This window comes from Crocodylus porosus, unplaced genomic scaffold (assembly GCF_001723895.1).
Source record: "Crocodylus porosus isolate Cpor-Errol unplaced genomic scaffold, CroPor_comp1, whole genome shotgun sequence".
Lineage (NCBI taxonomy): Eukaryota > Metazoa > Chordata > Crocodylia > Crocodylidae > Crocodylus > Crocodylus porosus.
This window is the reverse complement of record NW_017728886.1, coordinates 237,412,428-237,418,427: the sequence shown is the minus strand read 5'-3', so window position 1 is coordinate 237,418,427 and position 6,000 is coordinate 237,412,428. Positions and strand designations below refer to the sequence as shown.

Sequence of the window (6,000 nt, the reverse complement as noted above, 5' to 3'; positions counted from 1 at the left end):
TATGGTGCCGGTTGTTCCTCCCCAGGTGCATCACCTTGCACTTGTTTGTGTTGAAACCCATCCTATTCTTGACCACCCACCCTTGTAACCTGCTGCCCAGCTGGGTAATGCATGGGGCTTGGGGCCTGAGGCTGGAATGTATGGTGGGGAGCGGGACAGGGCCCGGGACAGGGCCATGAGCTCATCCAGGGGGTAGGAGGGGTGGGGCCAGCTTCCTGCCACTGCGCATTCTCCCTGGGGGGCATGGGGGACCTGAGCCCTGCAGACCTGTGTGCAGGGCAGGGTGGGCCAGCCATTGTGGGCTCGGGCTCCCTGCCCTGCTGTCCTCCCCAAGGGCCTCTGCAACCCAGCAGGCAGGACCCAGGGCAGCAGGGCAGAGCAGGGCCAGGCTGGGAAGCTCACTGATGCTTTGAGTTCCACACTGCAGGGGACATGTCGTCAGGGTGGCACAGAGCTCACAGTGGCAATGAGCTTTGCTACCCAGCCCTCCTTTGCCATGCTGGGTCCCACCTGCTGGGCTGAAGAGGCCCTGGAGGAGGCAAGACAGAGACCCCAGGCCTGCAGTGGGCAGCCCACCCCCCACACAGATCTGGGGGGAATGGGTCCTCCCCACACCCCCCAGGAATGCATGCAGTGATGGGAAGCCAGCCCCTCCTCACCCAAGCCCACAGCATGCAGCCTGCACCCATCCACATTATGGGCTCTGCTCTAGCTATGCTGCCTGCAGGGGAGGGGGAGCTGGGCTCCATGCTCCACTTCACTGCAGCAGCTGCCATCTCCCATGGGTGGCAGCTGGGGCTTGGGCACTGCTGTGTGGGGAGGAGGCTGCAAACCCAGGTCCCTGGCCCTGTAGCCCTGGACACTAGGGGCCCTCTCCCGTGGGGCTGGGGGGTCGGGGGGGCAGGGGGCTGTGGATAGGGGGTAAGGGTTGTCAGAATGGCTTGGGGAGGTGTGGGTGGGGAGTGAGGGGCACCAGCAGCTCCAGGGGGTTGTGGGGGGGAGTGAGAGGCACTAGGAGGGCTGGGGAGCTATTGTGGGGAATGATAGATGCCAGCAGAGCCAGGGGACTATGGTGTGGGAATGATGGGCACCAGCAGGGCTGGGAGGGTTGACTTGGGAGTGAGGGACCTAGACTTAAATTCTGCAAGTGAAGGGGGCAGGCAGAGCTCTGATTTACCATGATAAAAACCCCAAAATCAAATACCAAAATGTATAGGTATTTAGAATTTATTTTATTACAGTTACTGAGGCACTGGTAGGCTTCCAAAATGCTTTAAAATTTAAATATATCTATAAAACGTTCTGTTCAATTGATATCTATATACATATATAGTGGCATTTCATTTTAATCATGGACTTTGAGGTTTTTACCTGATAATTTGCATTTTTATCAGAGAATTTGAGATTTTTTTTATCAGAGAAAACCAGGATCTCAGAGTATAAAACCTGTCTCTTTCAGCTAGAAAATATGAAGATGGAGGTAATAGGTGTAGAGTAGGGGTAGGCAACGTTTTTTGGCTACAGTGCTGGAAAAAAACCACAATGTCTACCTTGGAAGGTGCCAGAGTGCCGACATGCCGGAGCCCAGAGCAGCTGTTAGCAGCCTCCCGGCTGCAGTTGGCTCACGGACCCTGGTCTGCTTGCAGCAGGGCTTGCAGCCCCCAGCCATCTGCTGGGAGCAGCCCAGGTTCCGTGGCTAGCAGCAGCTGCTTAGAGCCTCAGCTGGCGGTGGTGTGCCAAGCAAACTGACCTCACATGGCATGCTCGGCATGTGTGCCTGGGGTTGCTGACCCCTGGTACAGAGTAAAGACGAAAACTTTATGTACTATCAGCAGCACACCTTCCTGACCTCTGCTTTCCTTTAAACTACCTCAAAACAAGTCTGATTGTATAGGTTTAGGAATAGGTTAGATAAGGGATGTATGGGATGAATTATCCTGCCTCCAGCACAGGATGACCCCCTGAGGTCCCTTCCAGCCCTCCTTTTCTATGAATCTATGAATTCACCAGAAATCCTAACCCTGGGGAATTCAATGTCAATGGGAAAAATTAATTACCCATAAAATGGAGTTTTAAGAAAAAAGCAGCAGGTGAAAAAGCCTGTAAGATAAATCAAATGTATCACACCCATTTTAAATAAAACATTTTATATATCTGAGGCAATAGTTGGCAGATACCAACGGGTCACAATTATTCTTTTGTAACTTTCAATTAAATTTAAAGTTCTTTGATAGTGATTAATTTTCTCTGTTCAATAATAATGCTATTTCTTTATTTGAAATAGTAGATGCAAGTGCTTTGATAAAAAGGTTGAAATGTGGCTGAATTGCTTGGTAACCTTTGAAAGGCAAAGTACCTATTCACTGCTCTTTTATGATCTCTGGAGCAATACAGATAAATATAACCTCACAGACAATTTAAAGTGAATTGTAATATTTTTTCTTTTTTCAGTAGCATAAATATTATAGCAGTTTCCTTAAACGGAAATGAAAATAATATTAGTACTCCTGGTTAAAAAGAACAACAACCCATATTTCCATTAAAATTAGGATATTTTACAGATTTTCTGCCATTTTTAATTTTAAAAAATGGATTTTCATCAAAAAGAAAGGGACAAATGATGAATTTGATCCCTGTAAGCTTGTACTATGAAATAATTAACCCTAGTCAAATTTGAAAAAGTCCATAATTTGGACATTGTGTTATGAAAAATTGAGAAAACTGCAAGAAGTGGAAATATATTAGAAAAAATCTTCACATATTTTCCAGAATATATATTTTTACCTACAATCTTGTAAAAAGTAAAAGCAGATGTTTTGTTGCAGTTCTAATTTTTCCTATCTTTCCAATACTGTCAGAATGTAATATTATCTGATAAGGAACACAGCATTTGTGCTGAGGATAATATATCTAATGAAGGATGTTGTTGCCTACAAAAACTCATGCCTCTCTGAACCAGGCAGTCCAACGTGCCACCCTGCTCTACCTTCTACATATCTGACTTCAAACTAATATGCTTTACATGGTTAAGCAGGAGTTAATATTATTCCTGAATTACTTGGATAAGCAAGATTATCAATATAAATACACATAAAAAGATTTTGTTTCAATTACTATTAATGTTTAAATCAATGTAGGCACAGTTGTTTTACTATGTGGTATACTCTTGGTTTGTTGTAGAAAGATCTATGCAGACCTAGATTTTTAATAAATTCTATCCCCCTCCTCCTCTCTTGAATTACTGAATTTTGAATTGTTTTACAGTTGTTGGTTGTAGCCATGTTGGTCTAAGGACATGAGTAGACAAGGTTTTTTGGGTAGATGTGATATCTCTTTATTAGACCAACTAAATAGTTAGAAAAATTGTTTTTTGCAAACTTTTGGGCACACACCCTTCTTCAGGCAGAGGGAGAGTTTGCTAGTGTAATGTGCACTCTCCTGGCTAGAATAGAAGCCAATATGCAAAATGCAGGTCTGTAAAAATGCAAATGCATGGCAATGAGGATCAGAGGGAATGGCAAACAATAGATATGGGGCAGGTAGCTGGCGTGGGGAGGGTAAAAGGGGAATGTTGAACTGGTGATAGAGTATAGCTGGTAAAATGCAGACAGGTTACCTGGGGTTATCAGATAGCAGGCAGGTCATAATGTGCCATAAATCCAATGTCTATATTGAGTCCATGATTTTATGTATCCAGTAGATTTATGAAGTGAAGTTCATAAGCTTGTTTACGAATGTGTTTTGTAAATTCCCTTTGAGGATTAGAATTTAGAGATTGGCGAGAGAGTGGTTGTTTTGTGAGAAATGTGCCGCCACAGGTAATTGGGTAGTTTTATGTTTGATAGATTTCTGGAGTGCATTAATTCTGGTATGCAGTTGTTGTTTGTTTTCTCCTACATATTTTCCATCAGGGCATTTAGTGCAATGGATGGGATATATTACATTTCTGGAGGTGCAGGTATAAGGTCCAGGAATAGTGATGGTTCTGTTGTGGGGTGTAATTATTGTGAGGGTAGTGGAGATATATTGGCAGTTTTACATTTCTCATCCTGACATGGTCTGGATCCATTTCTACCTCCAGCCCTCCACCACCTACTTGTCTCACACTTACTGTTCCCCATTCCCCCTGATCCTCACTGCCATGCATTTGCATTTTCACAGACCTGCATTTTGCATATTGGCTTTTATTCTACCCAGGAGAGCACACATTACACCAGCAAACTCTCCCTCTGCCTGAAGAAGGGTGTTTGTGCCCAAAAGCTTGCAAAGAACAATTTTTCCAACTAATTAGTTAGTCTAATAAAAGATATCACATCTATCCAAAGAACCCTGTCTGAATTTTTAATTGCATCCTCCAAGACCTTAAAACCTTATTTATAAGTAAAATAAGAATTCTACAATTCCTACTTATGCTCACCCATATTTTTGAACCTGAGCTAATGCAAACCAATCAGTGAGAATTGACAGCCATTTTGATATATGTCCTGCAGGAGGGAAATGTGAGATGGCTGAGTCCCAATATGTCAAAAATAAAGACAGCTCATTGTATTTCATAAGAAGAAATATTTTCAAAATTTGAGTACAAAACTTAGAATAAACTCAAAAAATAAATTAGATAAAAATAGTTTTGAAAAGATGGTTATAAGATGACATTAAAACACAATCTGAGAATTCCATTAAACTGTTTTACATTTTATGTAATATTAAAACATCTTAAGTTAATTCAGTTGTATGAAAAAAGAGGGAATCCTGGGGGCAATGGAAAGCTCATAATGCAGCAGCTCAGCTGTGGTTCTGCAGTGCGTGGAACTGACATGCAGAAAGATTGTTCAAGGTTACTGGGTGCCATAAGTTATCATCAGTTGCATCCCCCTGTATTTGGGCAATCAAGTAGGAAACAGCATTCTTAGTGTCCAATAACTGTTGGAGTTTACAGCTACAAAAAGACTTATATAGGGAGAACACCACCCATTGACCACTACTTCTAAACACAGCTTGCACAAATATGCAAGAATTGTTTAATGTAAACCCTGATATCACTCTATGGCAATTGGGTGAAATGGAATATATGAAGGTATACCCAAGCTATCTTAGCTACCAAGAACAGTGTAACTGCAGCAGCATGAACTTCAACCTGGGTGGGATAAGCCTGCTTGAAGCCTTGGTATTTACATGGATTGCTAAACTGTAGCAAAGTCTGTTATTATTAGTAGTCAAGATGTGACCTATCTGTGCTTGCTATGTAACAGTCAGCTCAACTGTGTGCATACAAGTAGCACGCCTATAGACACCTTTTTTTTTTACCTTGACAGATGTGATTACATTTCCTGATAGATTTCTTGTGCATCAGTTTTCAGAATTTTACTCTAACATATAAATATATACACATCATATCCAAGCTTTGCCTGTGTTAAAGGCTGTTTTGCTACACAAAACCTGCTGAAAGTTCATTTACTTAACTACTTGAAGTTAACTTGGGCACAGGAGACTTTTTGGATAGTGAAGAACCACTGTAACTGGCTTGTTCTTATCCACTCCCAATCCTGACAGTGTCCCCATGAAAAGGTGATGTGGCTGGAGTGCCACCACTAAAATTGACTAGCATCAGAATGTAGTACTGTGCCTCACCATAGTTCACAGGAGTGCTTAGCTCTAACTTGTACTGGGCTAGACTGGTTCACACTGGGCACCAGAATCACTGCTGCAATACAATTAAAAATGTAGCCAATCATTTCCTAGTTTATATTTACATTATTCTTGAATTCACGATGCAACCATTTTAATAGGTTACTCAACTTTTTTTATTATTACTTAGGGAAAATTAAATATTTTGTCTTTTTTAAGAGGGTTTAATTAGTGATGAATTTTATTCTAAGTGTGACTCTTCACACAGTCAGATATATGGAAGAAGGTAAGTCATTCAAATTGGAGTGGAAATGTGTGACTTTGGCTACTGAAGTCAAACTAAGGTTATTTTCTTCATAAAACCCAAAACGGTTT

The 6,000-nt window shown here is 42.1% G+C and overlaps 1 protein-coding gene across 1 annotated transcript in view; it reads right to left on the bottom strand.

Moving 5' to 3' along the window:
* Positions 1 to 6,000, bottom strand: part of RIMS2 (regulating synaptic membrane exocytosis 2) — an 867,608-nt gene that overhangs the window by 173,791 nt on the left and 687,817 nt on the right. The gene's annotated exons all lie outside the window — the stretch shown is intronic.